At 40.6% G+C, this 21,915-nt stretch overlaps 1 long non-coding RNA gene across 1 annotated transcript; it reads right to left on the bottom strand.

The window, feature by feature from the left end:
- Positions 1-9,909: 9,909 nt before the first annotated feature.
- LOC138895004 (uncharacterized) lies at positions 9,910-11,106 on the bottom strand. Its single transcript, XR_011409194.1, has 2 exons — positions 10,282-11,106; positions 9,910-10,177 (listed from the first exon to the last, which is right to left on the bottom strand). It is a non-coding gene; the product is annotated as an uncharacterized lncRNA (long non-coding RNA).
- Positions 11,107-21,915: the final 10,809 nt, after the last annotated feature.

Genomic DNA, 21,915 nt, shown 5'->3' with positions numbered 1-21,915 from the left:
ACCTCTTTGGCTGCCTCAGAGGCTGCCACATATTCGGCTTCCATGGTGGAATCAGCAACACAAGTTTGCTTTATGCTCCTCCAACTTATGGATCCACCTCCCAGAGTAAACACATTTCCTGAGGTAGACTTTCTAGAATCTCTGTCTGATTGGAAATCTGAATCAGTATACCCAATGGGCACAAGGTCATCCGAATGGTAGATCAGCATGTAATCCCTAGTTCTTTTCAGGTACTTGATTATATGCTTAACCGATATCCAATGCTCTCTCCCAGGATTAGACTAAAATCTGCTAACAACGCCAACAGCAAAGTAGATATCAGGTCTAGTGCATAACATAGCATACATCAGACTCCCCACAGCAGATGCATAGGGGACCGCCTTCATCTTTTCTATCTCTTCATCAGTTTTAGGAGACTAATCTTTAGATAGAGAAATTCCATGTCTGAAAGGAAGAAATCCTTTCTTGGTATCATGCATGCTAAACCTGGAGAGTATTGTATCAATATAAAGAGCCTGGGATAAGCCTAATATCCTTTTCTTGCGATCTCGCAAGAGCTTGATCCCAAGGATATGAGCCGTTTCTCCCAAATCTTTCATATAAAAGTGTGTGGACAAACACTGTTTAACTGAACCCAATATTCCCACATTATTTCCTATGAGCAATATGTCATCCACATATAAGATTAAAAACGCCACTTTGTCCGCATCCCACTTTTTGTATACACAAGACTCGTTAAGACACTGATCAAAACCAAAATTTTTAATTGCCTTGTCAAAACAAGTGTTCCATGCCCTAGATGCCTGTTTCAGACCATAGATGGACCTTTCAAGCATACACAACATGTGTTCCTTGCCACTTTCCACGAAACCGTCTGGTTGCATCATATAGATGCACTCATCAAGACTTCCATTAATGAAAGCTGTCTTGACATCCATTTGCCAAATCTCATAATCATAATGAGCAGTAATGGATAAGAGAATCCTTATAGACTTAAGCATGGCTATCGGCGAGAAGATTTCCTCATAATCGATCCATTCTTTCTGAGTAAACCCTTTCGCTACAAGCGTTGCTTTAAAAGTTTGCACTTTTCCGTCTACACCTCTATTTTTCTTATAGATCCACTAGCATCCAATGGGTTTAACCCCATCAGGTGGTTTTACAAGATCCCAGACTTAATTAGAGTACATAGACCCCATCTCTGATTTCATAGCAACAAGCCACTTATCAGCATCTTTATCATGTAGTGCTTGGTCGTAATTGACAGGTTCGGAAGTAGACTCCTCAGGGATCCTATCATATGATTCTCCCAAGAGCGTATAACGAACTGGCTATCTAATTTCTCTCCCACTATGACTACGCACTACATCAGTTGCAACTACACCATTTTGATTTTGTGGTTGAACCACATCATCACCAGGAACCTGAGTCTCCATGCTATCTACAGGGATACCAACGACTTCTTCCTGTTGTGCAGTCTGTTCAACATAACTCCTACTACTTTGTGGTAGTATGACTTCGGGCACTTGTTCTTACGGGACATTAAGTCTATTGACATTTCTCCCACTACTAAAATGCAATGGTATGTCAAAATCGACTTATGGGGTTTGCATCTGGTCGTTTTGTTTTTTCAGATGACTGAGTTTCCATTCCTTTGCTGAGTTCCTGTAAAACGATTTTACTTCTAGGAACATGGTTCATCAAATAGTCCTCTTCAAGAAACTTGGCATTTGTGCTAACAATTACCTTTTTTTCTTTAGGACAATAGAATAAACCACCTTTTGTCCCTTTTGGACAACCTACAAACACGCATACATCCGTTCTTGCCTCCAATTTATCCGTTTTCCCTTTTAGCACATGTGCCGGACAACCCCAAACTCGAATATGCCGCAGACTAGGCTTGCGCCCAGTCCACAATTCTGTAGGGGTCAAAGGTACTGACTTTGAAGGGACTAAATTCAGAACATAATTTGCTATTTCTAAGGCATGTCCCCAAAAGGACGAAGGCAAAGTGGAATAACTCATCATTGATCTAACTATTTCCATAAGAGTCTTATTTCTCCTTTCAGCTACACCATTTTGTTGTGGAGTTCCAGATGTAGATAAATGAGATGTAATCCCACATTCTGATAAATAACCAATGAATTCCGCAGAGAGGTACTCCCCACCACGATCAGATCGTAGTGTCTTGATATATTTATTATGTCGCTTTTCAGTCTCAGTCTTAAATTCTTTGAACTTTTCAAAACATTCAGACTTTAGACGCAACAAATAAATATATCCATATTTTGAGTAATCATATGTGAAAGTCACAAAATACTCAAAACCACCTCTTTCTTGGACATTCATTGGACCACACAAATCAGAATGAATTAATTCTAATTTATCACTTGCTCGATTTCCTTTTGAGGGAAAATTTCATTTTGTCATTTTTCCTTCTAAACAAGATTCACAAGTTTGTAGTGCCTACTGTTTTAGTCACATAGAACAGTAATACCCTAGTTCTCTCTAGAGAGGCGACCAACAACAACAGTAATACTTCGCACAAAATGGTCGTTGCACATCGTCCGGTGGTGAAAAGCCACCGGACCAGCTCCAACAGTCGCATAACAACTTTGCACACAAACCCCACGTGGTCGCTCTTACTGCTTCTTCCCCATCTGCAGCAACTGTCAACAATGGCGGATCTGTAAACATGCCAAAAAAACAACTGGAGACAGCTACAACGTACTGTACTGTTTTTGAACCAAATTAGCTGATTCAAAACCATGGAGATTACTCAACACCTCAATTACAATCGATACACATAGTTTCATACAACATCAACAAATGAACCAACGACACTACACAGATGTACAACGACAACACTCAGATGTTGATTGCGCATATGGTGATAGATACCCAAAATGTTCAAAACCAATGCCACTATACTCCAATTGATCTGGATACTGATCCTAACTCTTCAAATAGCAACCATGATGAACAACCTGAATCAACATGGCAGAATACAGAACACACAGAATCACACATGCCATCTGCTCGACGAAATGCCAGGGTCAGTTTTAATGTTAATGTTGATAAACATATGAATGATTCTGCTTCACAAAGTCATGTTGAGATTAGTCGTCAAGAGAATTTAAAAGAAAACACAACAAATGAGGGCGATAAAAGGCAGTCACCTACAGCGCCACATGACACCCTTAGAGTCCCTGGTTCTTCAAATGTCCTAGCACCAGTGGAAACTTAACTGGAAAAAAAGAATTATCCATATGCTGTTGAAGGTCGCCAGAAGGTCGAGGCTCAAACTCTAGTTGGTATCATTGATAATCGACCACTGGCGAAAAAGTTGAGTGATCCACTGACTGCCCATGGAATTCCCTGTGCTTCACCTATCGAGATAATCTCTATTGATAAGGAAAAGGAAATCGCAACCACTCCTACTACTCAAGGGCATCCAATCACTACAACAGCAAACTTGGCATCTTCAGGTAATGTCTCGGCAGCACATGTGTCTAATACAGCAAATACTGACTTAACTAGGAATATCAATGCTCAAACTAATCCCCAATTCAATCAAATATCAATGTCAGCAAATTTCCCTAAGATCTCCACCAACTTTGACAAACCATATGTTTTCCAGAATAAAAATAATACTAAGACTAAGCACCATCACACTAACACTCAGATGCTAACACCAAAAGAAATTACACAGCATACCAAACACCATAATCAAACAATCAGTACATCTGCTGCAAATACACATCCAAACATATTAACCAGTTTTTATATAACAAAACACACACACTCCGTACAACCACCTGCAAATGTCCACCAAAGTATCCAGTTTTACTCAACAAAATCAGCAACCAAACTAAACCAAACAGAAGCTACTGCCCAGCTACCTAAACCAACTAATTATCATGCCCCATCACCTCCTACCATAACTCATTCACTTGCTACAAAATTAAGAGCAAGGCAAGCAGCAGAAATAACCCCAATAGACTTCACACCCCCAAAAATAACTACCAAACAGGGCCAACCGGTTGTCATATTTAATAGGAAGGACTACATGATCACACTTGCATCGAGATGCCAATTTACATTTATAGGGAAATTCCTTAACACAATGCCTCGAATGAAGGTGATCAGGAGAAGTTTCATAGCACAAACAGAACTAAGAGGAGGAGTTAAAATAGCCCATTTCAATGCGTGTACAATTTACATTGATCTAGACAATGAGTACGATCACACAATTGTCTGGACAAAAACCTTCATGTACATACAAGGTCAAAGAATGGAACTACAAGCTTGGACTCCAAACTTCAACCCGAATGAGGATAACCCAATTGTTCCTGTTCTGATAGTCATTCTTGAATTACCATGGCATTTTTACTACATGGAGGTCCTATCTGTATTGTTATCTCCTATTGGGAAGGTATTGCATCTCGACCTAGCCTCTATGCAGAAAATAAGGGGAAGTGTAGCTAAAGTCAAAATGCAGGTTGACTTGACTCAACTCAGGCCTCATCATGTTTGGCTAGGTTTTGATGAAGATCAGGATGTCAATGGGGATGGACAATGGCTAGAAGTGGTATATGAGGATCTCCCAACATATTGCTCACACTTCAAGCACTTAGGACATGAATACTACTCATGACCTATTCGAGAAAGATAAGAAGAAGACAAGAAAAAAGTAGCTACTGAAACCCCACAAAATAAAACCAAACAGATATCAAATAATACTGATGGAGCAAATAGAATACAATATCAAAAGGAACAGAGCATACCAGGGCAACACAAAGAACAAAACTACAACCAAAGAGTAGTGGTACAAGACCAAAATGAAGAACAACTAGGTAAAATCAAACCTACAGCACATCAACCAATAAATGCAAACCACTCCAAGGATCAATGGCAATCTCAAAAGAAGAAGAATTTCAAGGGTATCAACCAAAAAAAAAGCAAGAGAAACACAAACAGTCTTATGAACAAATGAATGTAAAACAGATAACCACAAAAGCTCAGAACCATGGCTCACAGACCAATTCTCAAATTGTAACAGCAAGTGCTCTAGAGAATATGGCAGAACCAAGTGCCAGGAATACTAGTATTGATGCTGCAACTGATGGAGATAACAATGGCAAGGACCAGATAAATGACAAATAGCACAAGCATCAAACAGTGGAAACAAACATAATTCAAGAGATCCAACATATCAGGACTGCTGACAATTCCAGTGACAATCCAAAAGACCCAGGAATCGGCACAAACAATACTGATACAATTGCTGGGGTAGCACAGGTGTAACAAAGGAAAATACTTTTGAATGGGTTCAAAGGAGTTTTGGAATGCATAAGGAAATCCTTAATGTTACACTCAACCACTCATGCCAAGATATGCCCACACAGACATGTATGGAATCCCCTGTGCCTAATAGCAATACAACAGGATATGTACAACTAGGGACTGAACTGAAGAGTTATGGATCAGGGAAACAAACAAAATCCAGAGTTGATGATCATAAGGAAAAGCCAATTTCAGAACAGTTTCACAATACGTTACCCAACAATGCGTTGATCAGCAACACAACTGGAAAACTACTAGCCAATGTTTAAGGACCAATAGTGGCAACCACACCACATGATAGAGTCAGTGATGATGCTCTAGAACCCTAAGATGTGGTTGGGAAGGATGTTATCATTGTATATGAACAGAATGGTACAATTATTGTACCAAAGGAGTCAACTGCAATTAATACACTGTCTATGGCTTGTGCATCAGGTACAGGATCTCCAATACAGATCCAAGTAAGTGTACCATTGAAATCTCCAAAATCTATGCCTACCAAAGAAAGAAGGGGGTGTAGGTTTTAGATCACTGCATGATGTATCAAAAGCTTTATTTGCCAAATTGTGGTGGAAGTTTAGGACATCCAAGTCCTTATGGTCTAACTTTATATGGAATAAGTACTGTAAAAAGGAAATCCCGATAACTGTCCAATTTAGAAAAGGATCTCATGTATGGAGGAAAATGTTAGAGGCTAAGGAAGAGGTGGAGCACGATATACTATGGGAAATGAATAGGGGTTCTACTAATGTTTGGCATGAGAATTGGACTGGTCTAGGAGCTCTGTACCATATTGTTCCAAATGACTATACAATCAATGAAGATATGCAGGAAGTAGCTGAATTGAGACTGGATGATACCTGGGATGAGCAACTTCTAGCGCAATCTTTCCCTGCAGATATTGCTCAACATATCAGGCAAGAAGTCATATTTGGCACTACTGACAATTCCTGGGATGTTCTTGATGGATGCTTTCACCCTCAGAAAATTTCTCTGTTAGTGGTGCTTGGAATATTTTGAGACATAGAGATCATGTAAATCCTGACTACAATAAGATATGGACTAAAGGTCTACCTTTTAAAATCTCATTCTTCTTATGGAGATTGTGGAAGGGGAAGATTCCTACTGATGATTTGTAGAGAAGAAGTGGGTATTTGGTAGTATCTAAGTGTTGGTGTTGTTCACAACCGCAAGAAGAGACTTTTCAACACTTGTTCCTAACTAGTGAAACTGCAACTAGAGTATGGAGAAACTTCCTGCAAGCAGCAGGTTTAGTGGTCAATCTGGTACAAGTGCATCAAGTAATAAGAACATGGTGGAATGCAAAGTGCTGTCCTAAACTAATGCCATTATATAAGGCAGCTCCAGCTGTAATCACACGGGATCTTTGGAAGAGGAGAAATACGATGAAGTATGGTGGTGCAATTTCTTGCAATAGGGTGATTCATGAAGTGAATAAGACTTTACATTATCTAGCAAGGATGAGGTACCCATGGCTGTCCAGAATTCCCTCTCTATGGTTAGATATGTTCAACTTCTTTAAAGGCTACAAGCCATATATGGGGACTAAGACAGTTACATGGCAGCTTCCTTATGAAGGGTGGTTCAAATGCAATACCGATGGTGCATCAAGAGGCAATCCTGGTCCAAGCTCATATGGGTTTTGTGTTCGAGATCATGCTGGCAATTTGGTGTTTGCAAAAGCACAGGAGATAGGAGAGACAACTAACTTAGTGGCAGAAGCAAAGGCAATTGTGGAGGGGTTGGCATACTGTGTGGAAAGGTAGCTACATCCACTGATTATAGACACTGATTCCTTAGTAATGAGGAAGATAATTGATGGCGAATGGGCAACTCCTTGTTGTATAGGTGCTGAAGTAAAGAAGATCAAGCATATAAAGAACAACTACAATGTTGTCTTTCAGCATGTACTAAGGGAAGGGAACATTGTTGCTGACTTTTTTGCTAACCTAGCTTTCATTTGCAGGTACACGCACATTTCAGTCATTTAATGAATTTCCAAGTGCAGGAAAAAAATTGATCAACATGGACAAATCACAAATTCCTAACCTTCGAATTAGGATTGTGAAGAGAAGAGAACCTGATTAATGAGATTAACATATAAAACCTTGCCTTGTTTCTTAGAGAGTCACAATCCAGCACCAACAACATCCATCATCATCATCAAAGTTATCAGCACACACAAATCCTGGGAGCACAATTTTATACACTAACTTGTTGTTTCATGTTGCAGGTATCAATAACAGGATCAGAAAACTGAGGCAAAGAATAGAGGCTCAACCTGCACTGCTTTTGCATGGAGAACAATCACAAAATTGATTGGTCTTCAATGTTTGGCTGCTAGTTGAAGTTTCCACTGCCTTTTGCTACGTGGGAATGATTTAAAATGTTTGCTGCTTCCCGGAGGATAACAAGATCAGAAAATTGTTCCATATTTGTTTGGTTATAGTTGTCTTCTCTCACTCTACTGGGCTTACATACACAATGCTTGAAGGGTGTAGATACCTGAGTAATAGTGACTGTAACATACCTGGCTACAGCAGAATGCTCAACCAGCACTGCTATTGCACAGAAGACAATTAAGAATTGATTAGTCTTCAGTAGAACCAGTATTACTATGCCAGTTGGAGCTGCCAATACTTAGTGCTATGTGGGAATGACTTGAAGATAACCAATAAGAGAACCGCAATCCAACACCAACAACAGCCCTCATCAATCAAAGTTATCAACACACATAGATCCTGGGAACAAAATTTTGCATCCTAACTTGGTTGCTTCATGTTGCAGGTATCAATAACAGGATCAGAAAACTGAGGCAAAAAATAGAGGCTCAACCTGCACTACTTTTGCACAGAAGTCTATCACAAAACTGATTGGTCTTCAGCAGAATCAGTATTGCTGTTACAATGTCTGGATGCTAGTTGAAGTGGGCACTACCTTTTGCTATGTGGGAATCATTTAAAGATAACCAACAAGAGAATCACAAACAAGCACCAACAACAACCTTTCTTCACCATTCACCACCCAGTCATCTTCAAAGTTTTCAACACACACAGGAACCTGGGAGCACAACACTACATCCTAATTTGTTTGCTTTATCTTGCAGAGTTCATAGGCAGGATAAGACTGCTTTGGCAAGTATACAGAGGGGTGTTGATAGTACAAATAATCAGTAGAATACTGGTTTAACACAACATATGTTTGCTGCTCCTCTGAAAACTTTTAATGCCTATTGGTGCTAGCATCAACTCCCAGAGGTAATAGCATATTGCAATGCTCATTATGGGAGTCTCTCAGCACATTACAACAACCAAATATCAGCAACACAGATGACAGCACAATCATGCTACACATATCATTTTCAATCCGACTGAAGTGGTCAGTAATTTTCTGTACATACACAGAAACAACACAGATATCAGTACAAGTCAGGATCAGAAAAATGGAAGCTATCCTGCTATACATCACAAGCAATTTGACTTGGACATCAATCAGATGCACATACACAGACAGTTATCACATGGCCTGAGCTTGACTACTGTGTATTACTTGTGTGATGTTAGACCATCTCTTAGTGGTATTATCATGTTATCATGCTCAGTCTGGGGGTGGTGTAACACCATACAGAACTATGGAGTCAAGCAGCCATCTCATCGATACGGATTATACTAAATGTGATTGCATTTATACACACTATATGGCTGCACATGAACAACCTCTTTGTGTATTATTTATTGGTACTGGTATATCAAACTAAGGATACCTACTCATATGAAATACAAGGAAAACTGTTGCTTACATCTGTTTTTGGTATTGACGGTATAGTGTCATATCATTATCCAGTGGTATTAATGTGCATGCATGCTCAATCTGGAGATGAAAAGACATTATATTGTCTTTATGTATAAAGTTGGCAGCTCTGTCTCTAGTAAGTATTCATCTCAAATTCATGCTCAATGTATCAACAATGATGCTGGAATTTTCAGCCCCAAGAACACAATGTCCAAAATGCTTTGCTAGACAACTACTGGATTTAAACATACATACTCCTTGTATTGCAACAAATGGCACTTGGTGAGAGCTTTGTAAGTGCTACAACAAATTATTGGCAACTGGTGTGTACATTCACAATCGTCGGCAATATTTGGATGCTTCAAATTACTAGCCTTGTAGTTTCCATCATTTATTACGTTACTTCTACTTTGCTTTGTTGGTAGGTTATTTAAACATTTTGTAATTTTTTACCTAGTTGGGGATTTATTATATATAATAGCTACTAGGGTAATAACCTAGTAGTATATTTGCTAAAAATAAAAAAAATAAAAGTTGGTAGTGCCTCCACTTTCAATGAACTTAAAGGTCTATCCTTGACCAACCTTGAAATTCTGTTTAGATTTATATGACCCAAACGCAAGTGCCATAAATATGTTTCACTCAATTTAGAAGAATGTTTTCTCTTATTTGGTAAATCAACATAATTCAGTTCTTTAGGTTGTAATGGTTTAGGAATATAGTCAACAATAAAAAGACCATTAATCAATGTAGCCGAAGATAGATAACGTTTATCATGAGTAATAACACATTTATCAATGTCATGAAAATTAATATCATAACCATCTCTCATAGCGCTAGAAACCGAAATTAAATTCCTTCTAACGGAAGATACATATAATGTGTCCTTTAAAGCTAAAACTCTACCACTACCAAACGAAATACTAATATTTCCTAATGCTAAAGCTGGGGTTGCCGAACCATCTGCTTGATAAACATTGATTTCACCTCTACTTAGCCTCCGCGTTACCTGAAACCCCTGCAAATAAGTGCAGACATGATTAGTGGCTCCCGAATCTACATACCATGATATGGTAGAAACAGCCGCTAAAAGAATTTCAACAACAAGTAGATGTAAATCACTTGGTTTATTTTTCAGCTTGGCCAGATAAGTTGGACACTGCTTCTTATGATGCCCAGGCTGCTTGCAATGATAACACTTGCCCTTAGCCTTTTTCACACCAGCAGTTGCGCCACCAACAGAGGGTTTTTGAGCCTTTTTCTTCTACTGCCCGCCTCTCGACTTAGAAGAAGTACCTGCCTCAAAATTCAATACCACAGGAGGAGCTTGTTGCTTGATAATAGTCTCTGTCGACTGCATCTCATTCGGCAATTTCGCAAGTGACAAGTCCATTTTGTTCATATTATAATTCAGGCGAAACTGCTGAAAACTGCCAGGCAGAGTCTGCAGGATCATTTCAACCTACGTATCCTTATCAATGTTAGCTCCAAGGACCTCCAGTTCATTTAGAAGACTCATCATCTTCAGAACATGGTCCCTAACTGATGAACCTTCAACTATTTTGGTATTCAGAAGAGCTTTCATGGCAGTCTGCTTAGCCGCACGATTCTGATCTCCAAACATTTCTTTGAGATTTTCCAGAATATCATAAGAAGACTCCATCAACTGATGCTGATGTTGCAGAACATTTGACATGGATGCCAGAATGTAACACCGCGCCATCTCATCAGCCTTGACCCATTTCTGGTAAGCCTTTTGTTCATCATCCGTGGCATCATCTCCAGGTTTTTTTGGACACACCTCATAGAGCACAAATTTGTACTCTTCAGCAATTGGGACAATGTCCAAGTTTCATTTCCAATCAACATAATTCGGACTCTCGAGTTTGTTTTGAGTAAGAATAGCAGTAAGGGGATTAAAAGCAGTCATTGTTAATTTGGGAGACAATTAATTAAATAGATCAAAATCAGTCATGTATTATTTGAATATTAAAATTCAAAACACACTACATATATATAATCTATGCACCTTGAACAGCAGATTTCTATGGGAAAAGAGCTATTCTTGCAATATACATGTATAATGACAGATTATTCACTCCATGAATTTAAACAGGTCATACTCAGATGGAGAGTAAACTGTTAATTTAAGTCAAGTGAATATCAACATTTAACATATATTAGTCCCATTGAACCAACATGCATACTCAGATGGAGAGTAAATACAAGTAATCAACAACTAGTATAACCTAGTGATTATCCATAATGAGTTTATCCGATATGGAAGAAGACCTACGCCAACGTGTAAAAATATTATATCACTAGAATTTAACCCCGGAGTCCATAGGAAACGATCCCTACCACCACTGGATTAAAAACAACTCAAAAATGTTTTTGAAAAATTTCCAGAAAATTAAAAAGAAATGCCCAAAACACCATCTAAACGACCCCGAAAGTCCAAAAACGGCTTACGTCATGACCAAAGATGATGTGTATTGCTCACTGGGCCATTTCGCATGGACTGCCAAGTTTCAGGTCAATCGGAGTCCGTCAACATGCTGACCTCCGATTTTCTGGCCTATTCGGCCAAATAGTGACTTTTGCATTTTTCATGGATTAATATAATTTTCAGATTATTCTAATCAAATATCATCAACAATAAGAAGATAATACATGATTTTCAGAATAATCATAATACCAATGAAACATAATCATGCTAAAAAAATAATACAGTTTTACAGAAAAATAATCTTTGCATGTAATTCAAAACTTGCATATAAATATGATACTAATTTTCATTGTTCATCCTTGTCATGACCAGAAATTTCCCACCGACGGGATCGTGATGGCGCCGAACATTTCACTTACTAGGCAAGCCAACGTTAGAGAATCATTAAACCAATTCCTTATTTCCATTCAGTAAATAACAATAATTAACTAAGATGAAATATAATAAGTGCGAAATATTATAAAACTGTATTAATTACTACCACCCGGATCTGGAGTCACAATTCACGAGCATTCTAAAATTTATTACAAGTAATAGTCTGAAAGAAATACAACTATCTGAATGAAAGGAAACAGTAGGACATAAAAAATAGACGGGGACTTCAAGGTCTGTGAACACCGACAGATCTACCTTGAGTCTCCGGACAGCGGACCAATAGCAAAATCTCGATCAACCTGAGTCGGTACCAAAATTTGCACAGAAAGTGTAGAATGCAGCATAAGTACAGCCGACCCCATGTACTGGTAAGTGTCGAGCCTAACCTCGGCGAAGTAGTGACGAGGCTAGGACAAGACACCCACATATAACCTGAACAATATAATCATGCTAGTGGCAACAACAGTAAATAAAGAAATAACGTAGAAATAATGGGAAGGGGACATACAGTGGGGAAAATACAATATAAAGAGTGAGAATAATGAAAAGACAAAATTAAATCGAAAATCCTTAAACGAATTGAGCAAATAAAACAGCAAAAGACAACTGCACGGCATCACCCTTCGTGCTTTTACTCTCAACCTCACCAAATAAATAAATAGAATGGCACGGCATCACCCTTTGAGCTTTTACTCTCAACCTCACCAAATAAATAAATAGAACGGCACGGCATCACCCTTCGTGCATTAAACCTCTCATAATATACACGGCATCACCCTTCGTGCTTTACACTCTTCCTCACAATATAAATAATGCATTCACGGCATCACCCTTCGTTCTTTACACTCTTTCTCACAATATAAATAATGCATGCACGGCATCACCCTTCGTGTTTTACACTCCTCCTCACAAATCACAGAATCAATAACAACGGATAGATAGGAGTATCACAAACAAACTAGTATTTTACCCATACTCAATAGCACAATATAACCTCAACCTTGAATCAATATTCGAAAGTTACTAAATCTCAGTGAAACCAGATATAAGTTACCCAATATTTTAAATTACTCGCTAAGCATGGATAGTAGAATTTAAGGCTACAAAATAGACAAGAATAGAATTCACTCGCATGCTATGACTCGACAACGACGCATAGATGCTCGTCACCTCACCTATACATCGTATTTAACAACCAAACACGTAGAAAATAAACACATAATACCTATTCCCTCAAGCCAAAGTTAGACACGACACTTACCTTGCTCCGAAGGCCACTTAATTCTCAATCACAGCTTTTCCTCTGGAATTCACCTCCAAACCACTCGTATAATAATATCAAATATTGCTAAAGGAATCAATTATGTTTCATAAATTAAATTTCCTAAATTTACCTCCAAAAAGTCGAAAAATCGACCCCGGGCCCGCTTGGTCAAAACCCGAGGTTTGGACCAAAATCCTTTTATCCATTTACCCACGAGCCCGAATATGTAATTAGTTTTGGAATCCGACCTCAAATTGGGGTCTATATCCTCAAATTTCCAAAATTCCTAGTTTCTACCCTAACCCCTAATTCTACCATGAAAACTCTAGATTTTAGGCTGATAATTCATAAACTGTAATGGGTAATTGAAAGAAAATGGTTTAGAATTACTTACCAACACTTTGGGCAAGAAATGGCTCTTGAAAAATCACCTCTCACCGTTTGGTTTTTGAGAAAAATGAATTTTTGGCTAAATCCCGTGCTTGGATTCTGTTAAGTGCTGGGCGACAGTGCTCATCACGTTCGCGAGAGCACTGTCGCATTCGCGAAGAGTATTGTAATGACTCAACCGGTCATTTTAACTTTTAGAACCCCGTTCCCTAAAATAAAACTTCCCGTAGGTGCTTGTAATGATTTATGACTTGCGGGGATGGTTGGTTCGGGATTTGGAAGTGTTTGGGGGGAAACCGAAACACTTGATTCCTTAAGTTGGCCTTAAAGTGCTAAGTTTGATTTCGGTCAATATTTTGAGAAAATAACCCCGGAATAGAATTTTGATAATTCCAACAGCTCTGTATGGTGATTTTGGACTTAGGAGCGTGTTCGAAATTTTATTTGGAAGTCCGTAGTTAAATTAGGCTTGAAATGGCTAAAAACAAGAATTTAAGTTTAGAAGTTTGACCGATGAGTTGACTTTTTGATACCGGAGTCAGAATCCAGTTCTGAAAATTTTCATAGCTCTGTTATATAATTTATGACTTGTGTGTAAAATTTGAGGTCAATCAGAGTTGATTTGATAGGTTCCGACATCGAATGTAGAAGTTGAAAACTCTTAGTTTCATTAAGCTTGAATTGGGGTATGATTCATGGTTTTAGCATTGTTTGATGTGATTTAGAGGTTCGACTAAGTTCGTATGATGTTTTAGGACTTGTTGGTATATTTGGTTGAGGTCCCGAGGGCCTCGGGTGAGTTTCGGATGGTTAACGGATCAAAAGTTGGACTTAAAAAGCTGCTGCAATTTTCCCTTCTGCTGTATATTCTGGGCTGTGATCGAGCCCCAGATCGAACCCAGATATCGAGCCCACGATCGAGGCCTGAGTCGAAGCCAGGGACGAGGCTCGGTATCAATGGCACGATCGAAGGTCCAGCTCGAGGGCCAGGATCGAAGGCAAGGCTCGAGGGCCATGATCGAAGGCAAGGCTCGAGGGCCAGGATCAAGACCCAAGATCGAACTTGATCGAGGCCATGACCATGTCCCAGGCTCGAGGCCTGATCGAGGCCATGACCAGCTCCCAAGATCGAGCTCCCATGATCGAGCTCCCTAGATCGAGCTCCCAAGATCGAGCTCCCTGAGATCGGGCTCCCAAGATCGAGCTCCCCTGATCGAGCTCCTTGGTCGAACTGGACAGAGCTGTAAGTTATAAAAACAGAGGACATTCGACCCATTTTCCATTTTTGACGAACTTGAGCTTGAGCAGAGGCGACTTTTGAAAGATTTTCAAGGGAAAAATATTGGGGTAAGTGATTCTAACTCGGATTTGGTCTACATATACAAGTATATCATTGTTTTCACCATAAATTAGTGTTTTGAGATTTAAATTTGGAAAATTTTTAGAAATCTCATAGAAATGAATTTTTGAGATTTCGGTATCGATTCGGAGTCGGATTTGAGTGAAACTGGTATGGTTGGACTCGTAATTGAATGGGTTATCGGATTTCGTAACTTTTGCCGGATTCCGAGACATGGGCCCCACGGATAAATTTTTAATTAATTTCGGGATTTTTATTTAAAATATAGTATTTTCTTATAGAATTGATTCCTATAATTTTTAGTGATTGTATCGAATTATTTTGGCTAGATTCGAGCTAGACAGAGTTGGATAATCGTGAAAAAGGCCTTATAGTGGATTAAATTGGAGCAAGACGAGGTAAGTCTCTTGTCTAATCTTGTGAGGGGGAAATTACCCCATTGGGATTAAATTGAATAATTGTTGCTAATTGCGAGGGCTACGTACGCATGAGGTGACGAGAGTCCATGCGTAGCTACTATTAATGCTAAAGTCCGGGTAGTTTAAGACTCAAAGCATGAATTACTTGTGTGAATTGTATTCTTTATTAATTAAAATAATTGATGTATATATTGTGAATTGTTATGAAAAGTAGAAAAATATGAAATTTTCATATGCTTAATTTTTGTTTAAATCAATTAATTGTTAAAAGAAATTGTTCTCCTCCCGAATTTACCTTGTAATAAATATACTCTCCTTCCGGAGGCACATAAGAAAATGTCCTCCTTTCTTGTGGAGCGGGTCGAACACCTCGATAGGATAGATGCATCTATGGATCGTGTCGCACGTCCCTCGGTAGTGTACACAATATTCTGGATCGGGCCGAACGACCTCGGCAGAAATCGTGCTTAATAATAATAATAATTACACGATACTTTGATGGTTTATTGCAGCTTATAAAGCTATTTAATAAATTAAAAATTCATTGAAATTGAATTGCAGCTTGTAAAGCTACTTGATATATTGGAATTTTATTGAAATTTAAGGATATATATATATATATATATTGAAATTGAAGGATTTATATATATATATATATATATATATACGGAGAATTGTTGCATTTTGAAGGAATTTAATTATTTCTGCTGGTTAAATAAATTATTGTTATATTCTTGGAATCATGCTCATTTAAATATTCTAGTCTTATTTCAATTATTATTATTAACCCATAGTGAGTGTCAAAGTTGGTCATCTCGTCTCTACCACTTCGAGATTAGGCTTGATACTTACTGGGTACACGTTGTTTGCGTACTCATACTACACTTGCTGCACTTTTTGTGCAGAATCTGAGACAGGTACTAGTGGAGGACCTATCATCACATATCCACGTCATCCCGAGGCATAGTGGTGAGCTGCCTTTCTGAGCCGTTCTGCAGCTACCTATTATCTCTTCTTATATTTACATTCTGTCTATTTCATTTCAGACAGTATTCAGAGTTTTGTATAATCTATTAGATGCTCATGCACTTGTGACACCGGGTCTTGGCACACACATTGGTAGAAGTTGGTATTTTATTATTTTCTTGGAATAAAATTTTAACCAATGTATGTTTGATTTATTAGTTGGCTTGCCTAGTTGTAGTATTGGGCGCAATCATGACCTATAGGTGAAATTAGGTCGTGACAAGTATAGGCTGCCAAGCCTTCGCGTTCGCGGGACAGTGTTCGCGTTCATGTAGGCTACCCTCCCATGGCCTTCGCGTTCGCGATGAAGGAACGATCGACTCTCCCCCAGGTGTGCCTAACACTACGCGTTCGCGACGAGCTAGTCGCGTTCGCGAAGGGTAATGCCCCCATCGCTTCGCGTTCGCGACCAAGCCTTCGCATTCGCGCAGAAGAAAACTTCAGCTGCCCAGTTTACTCTTCGCGTTCGCGAGAGTACCTTCACGAACGCGAAGAAGGACATGCCAGAACACCTGCTGCAGCAAAATACCAGATTTTCACAGTCCAAAATATCCTGTGGCCTATCCGAAACTCACCCGAGCCCTCGGGGCTCCAAACCAAACATGCACACAAGTCTAAAAACATCATACGAACTTACTCGCGCGATCAAATCGCAAAAACAACACCTAGAACTACGAATTTAGCACCAAATCAAATGAAATTCTCAAGAACACTTTAAAATTTCTATTTTCTTGACTGGATGTACGAATCACATAAAATCAACTCCGTTTCTCAACAAATTTTACAGACAAGTCTTAAATATCATAATGAACCTGTACCGGGCACCAAAATCAAAATACGGACCCGGTACTCACAATGCCAAATATCAATCAATTCTTAAAAATAATTAATTTTCAAACTTTTAATTTTCATCAAAAATTTATAACTCAAGCTAGGGACCTCCGAATTCGATTCCTGGCATACGCCCATATCCCATAATTCGATACGGACCCACCGGGGCTGTCAAAATACGGATCTGGGCCCGTTTACCAAAAATATTGACGGAAGTCAACTAAAATTAACTTTTAAGGTAAAAATTTTTATTTTCATTAGTTTTTAACATAAAAGCTTTCCAGAAGCATGCCCGGACTGTGCACGCAAATCGAGGAGGGTAAAAATGAGATTTTTAAGGCTTAAGAGCGCAGATTCAAGTTCCAAAACATAAGATGACCTTTTGGGTCATCACATTCTCCACTTCTAAAACAACCGTTCGTCCTCGAACGGACATAGAAAAGTACCTGAGCTGGTGAAAAGGTGGGAATATCTACTCCGCGTGTTGAACTCAGACTGCCAAGTAGCTGCCTCAATAGGATGACCTCTCCACTGCACTCGAACTGAAGGGTAACTCTTTGATCTCAACTGGCGAACTTGCCGGGCTAGAATTGCCACCAGCTCCTTCTCGTAAGTCAAATCCTTGTCCAACTGGACAGAACTGAAATCTAACACATGGGATGGATCACTGTGATACTTTTGAAGCATGGACACATGGAATATCGGATGAACAACTGCTAAACTATTTGGCAACGCAAGCCTGTAAGCCACCTCTCCCACTCTCTCCAGAATCTCAAAAGGTCTGATATACTTAGGGCTCAACATGCCCTTCTTTCCGAACCTCATTACACCCTTTATGGGTGATACCCGAAGTAACACTCTCTCTCCGACCATGAATGCAACATCGCGAACTCTACGGTCGGCATAACTCTTCTGCCTGGACTGAGAAGTGCGGAGTCGATCCTGAATAATCTTGACCTTATCCAAGGCATCCTGTACTAAGTCTGTGCCCAACAACCGAGCCTCTCCCGGCTCGAACCACCCAACTGGCGATCGATACCGCCTACCATATAATGCCTCATAGGGAGCCATCTGAATGCTCGACTGGTAACTGTTGTTGTAGGCAAACTCTGCAAGGGGCAAGAACTGATCCCAAGAACCTCCAAAGTCTATGACACAAGCTCGGAGCATATCCTCCAAGATCTGAATAGTACGCTCGGACTGCCCGTCCGTCTGAGGATGGAATGTTGTGCTCAACTCAACCCGCGTACCCAACTCACGTTGTACTGCCCTCCAAAAGTGCGAGGTAAACTGCATACCTCGATCAGAAATGATAGACACGAGCACACCGTAAAGATGGACGATCTCCCGAATATAAATCTCTGTTAACCGCTCCGAGGAATAGGTAACTGCCACAAGAATGAAGTGAGCTGACTTAGTCAGCCTATCCATAATAACCCATATGGCGTCGAACGTCCTCTGAGTACGTGGGAGTCCAACAACAAAGTCCATAGTGATACGCTCCCACATCCACTCAGGAATCTCCATCTACTGAAGCAAACCACCGGGACTCTGATGCTCATATTTCACCTGCTGATAATTCAAGCACTGAGCCACGTAAGCAACTATATCTTTCTTCATCCTCCTCCACCAATAATGCTGCCACAGGTCCTGGTACATCTTGGCAGTGCCCGGGTGAATAGAATACTGAGAACTGTGAGCCTCCTCAAGGATCAACTCACGAAGCCCATCCACATTAGGCACACAAATACGACCCTGCATCCTCAAAACTCCGTCATCTCCAACAGTAACCTGCTTGGAACCACCGTGCCGCACTGTGTCTCTAAGGACAAGTAAATGAGGATCATCATCCTGCCGATCTCTGATATGCTCAAACAAAGAAAATCAAGCAACTGTACAAGCTAGGACATGGCTGGGCTCAGAAACATCTAACCTCATGAACTGGTTGGCCAGGGCCTGAACATCTAATGCAAGCGGTCTCTCACCAACTGGAATATATGCAAGGCTACCCATACTGGCTGACTTTCTACTCAAAGCATCGGCCACCACATTGGCCTTCCCGGGATGATACAATATGGTGATATCATAGTCTTTCAATAGCTCCAGCCACCTCCTCTGCCTCAAATTGAGTTCCTTCTGCTTGAACAAATACTGCAAGCTCCAATGATCAGTGAATACCTCACATGGAATGCCGTAAAGATAGTGCCTCCAAATCTTCAGCGCGTGAACAATGGCTGCTAGTTCTAGATCATGAACAGGGTAATTCTTCTCGTGAACCTTCAACTGCCGTGAAGCATATGCAATAACCTTGCCACCCTGCATCAATACCGCACCCAAACCAATAGAGATGCATCACAATATATTGTATAAGATCCTGAACCTGTGGGTAACACCAATACCAGTGTCGTAGTCAAAGCAGTCTTAAGCTTCTGAAAGCTCGCTTCACTCTCGTCTGACCACCTGAACGGGGCACCCTTCTGGGTCAATCTGGTCAATGGGGCTATTATGGATGTAAACCCCTCCATAAATCGACGGTAATAGCCTGCCAAACCCAGGAAACTACGGATTTCTGTAGCTGATGTGAGTCTAGGCCAGTTCTGAACTGCCTCAATCTTCTTAGGATCCACCTGAATACCCTCTGTTGATACAACGTGACCCAAGAAAGCAACTGAACTCGACCAAAACTCGCATTTTGAGAGCTTAGCATATAACTGGCTGTCTTTCAGAGTCTGAAGAACGATCCGAAGGTGTTGCTCATGCTCTTATCGACTGTGGGAGTAGATTAAGATATCATCAATAAATACAACCACAAAGGAATCCAAGTAGGGTTTGAACACTCGGTTCATCAAGTCCATAAATGTTGCTGGGGCATTTGTCAGCCCAAATGACATCACTAGAAACTCATAATGCCACACCGAGTCCGAAAAGCTGTCTTAGGAATATCGGATGCCCTAATCCTCTACTGATGGTAGCCAGATCTCAAATCAATCTTCGAAAACACCTGGGCACCCTGAAGCTGATCAAATAAATCATCAATCCTTGACAATGGATACTTGTTTTTTATAGTGACTTTGTTCAATTGCCGATAATCTATACATATCCTCATCGATCCATCTTTCTTCTTCACAAACAACACAGGTGCACCCCAGGGCGAGACACTAGGTTTAATGAAGCCCTTATTAAGAAAATCTTGCAACTGCTCCTTAAATTCTTTCAACTATGGCGGGAGCATGCGGTATGGCGGAATAGAAATGGGCTGAGTGCCCGGAGTCAAATCAATGCAAAAATCAATATCCCTGTCGGGTGGCATCCCCGGCAGGTCTATAGGAAACACCCCTGGAAACTCACGAACAACCGACACTGAATCCAGGGAAGGAACCTCCGCACTAGAATCGCGGACATAAGCCAAATAAGCTAGACACCCCTTCTCGATCATATGCCGGGCCTTCACATAAGAGATAACTCTGCTGGCAGAATGGCCAAGATTCTCTCTCCACTCTAATCGAGGCAACCCCTGCAAGGCTAAGATCACTATCTTGGCATGACAATCTAATATAGAATGATAAGGTGACACCCAATCCATACCCAGTATTACATCAAAATCAACCATGTCGATAAGTAGGAGATCGACACGAGTCTCAAGACTCCCAATGGTGACCACACACGAACGATAAACACGATCTACAACAATAGCATCTCCCATTGGTGTGGACACATACACAGAAGCACTCAAAGAATCACGGGGCATAACCAAATAGGAAGAAAAATAGGATGACACATAGCAGTAAGTAGATCCCGGATCAAATAGAACTGAAGCATCTCTACTGCAAACTGAAATAGTACCTTTGATAACAGCGTCAGATGACTCAGTCTCAGGTCTGGCTGGGAAAGCATAACACCGGGGCTGGGCCCCGCCACCCTGAACTACGTCCCTGGGACGGCCTCTAACTGGCTGATTTCCACCTCTAACGGCCTGACCTCCACCTTTAACAGTCTGGCCTCTACCTCTGGCTTCCTAACCCCTGCCTCTGGCTAGCTGAGCAGGTGGTGCAGCAACTGGTGCCGGAACCATGGCACGAGAACTCTGATGCTGTGAGCTGCCCGTCGCCCGAGGGCAAAATCTAGCAATGTGCCTCGGTTCACCACAAGTATAACATAACCCCGGCTGCTGTGACTACTGACCCTGAAATTGACCCTGTCGACCTGAATAACCACCCTGATAACTCTGGAGTGGAGATGCACTAATAGGAGCCGGTGGTGCACTGTAGGCTAGCTGGTCGGAATAATGCATCTGAGGGCCAATACCACCTGAGGCACCGTGGGATGCCTGGAGCGCCGAATGAAACGGCCGAGGAGGATGGCCTCTACCAAAAGTACTCATGCCTCTAGATGAGGCACCGTTGAACTCACCGAAATGACGAGGTTTCTTGTCAAACCCCTGACCTCCCTGAGTAAGAACCATTTCGACTCGTCTGGCGACATTAGCAGCCGCCTGAAAAGAAATCTCACTCCCAGTCTCCTTAGCCATCTGCAATCTGATAGGCTGAGCAAGTCCATCAATAAACCTCCCCACCCTCTCTCT

Source organism: Nicotiana tomentosiformis, chromosome 6 (assembly GCF_000390325.3).
Source record: "Nicotiana tomentosiformis chromosome 6, ASM39032v3, whole genome shotgun sequence".
Classification (NCBI taxonomy): Eukaryota; Viridiplantae; Streptophyta; class Magnoliopsida; order Solanales; family Solanaceae; genus Nicotiana; species Nicotiana tomentosiformis.
The sequence above is the reverse complement of the archived record's forward strand: the minus strand, read 5'-3'. Positions and strand labels throughout refer to the sequence as shown.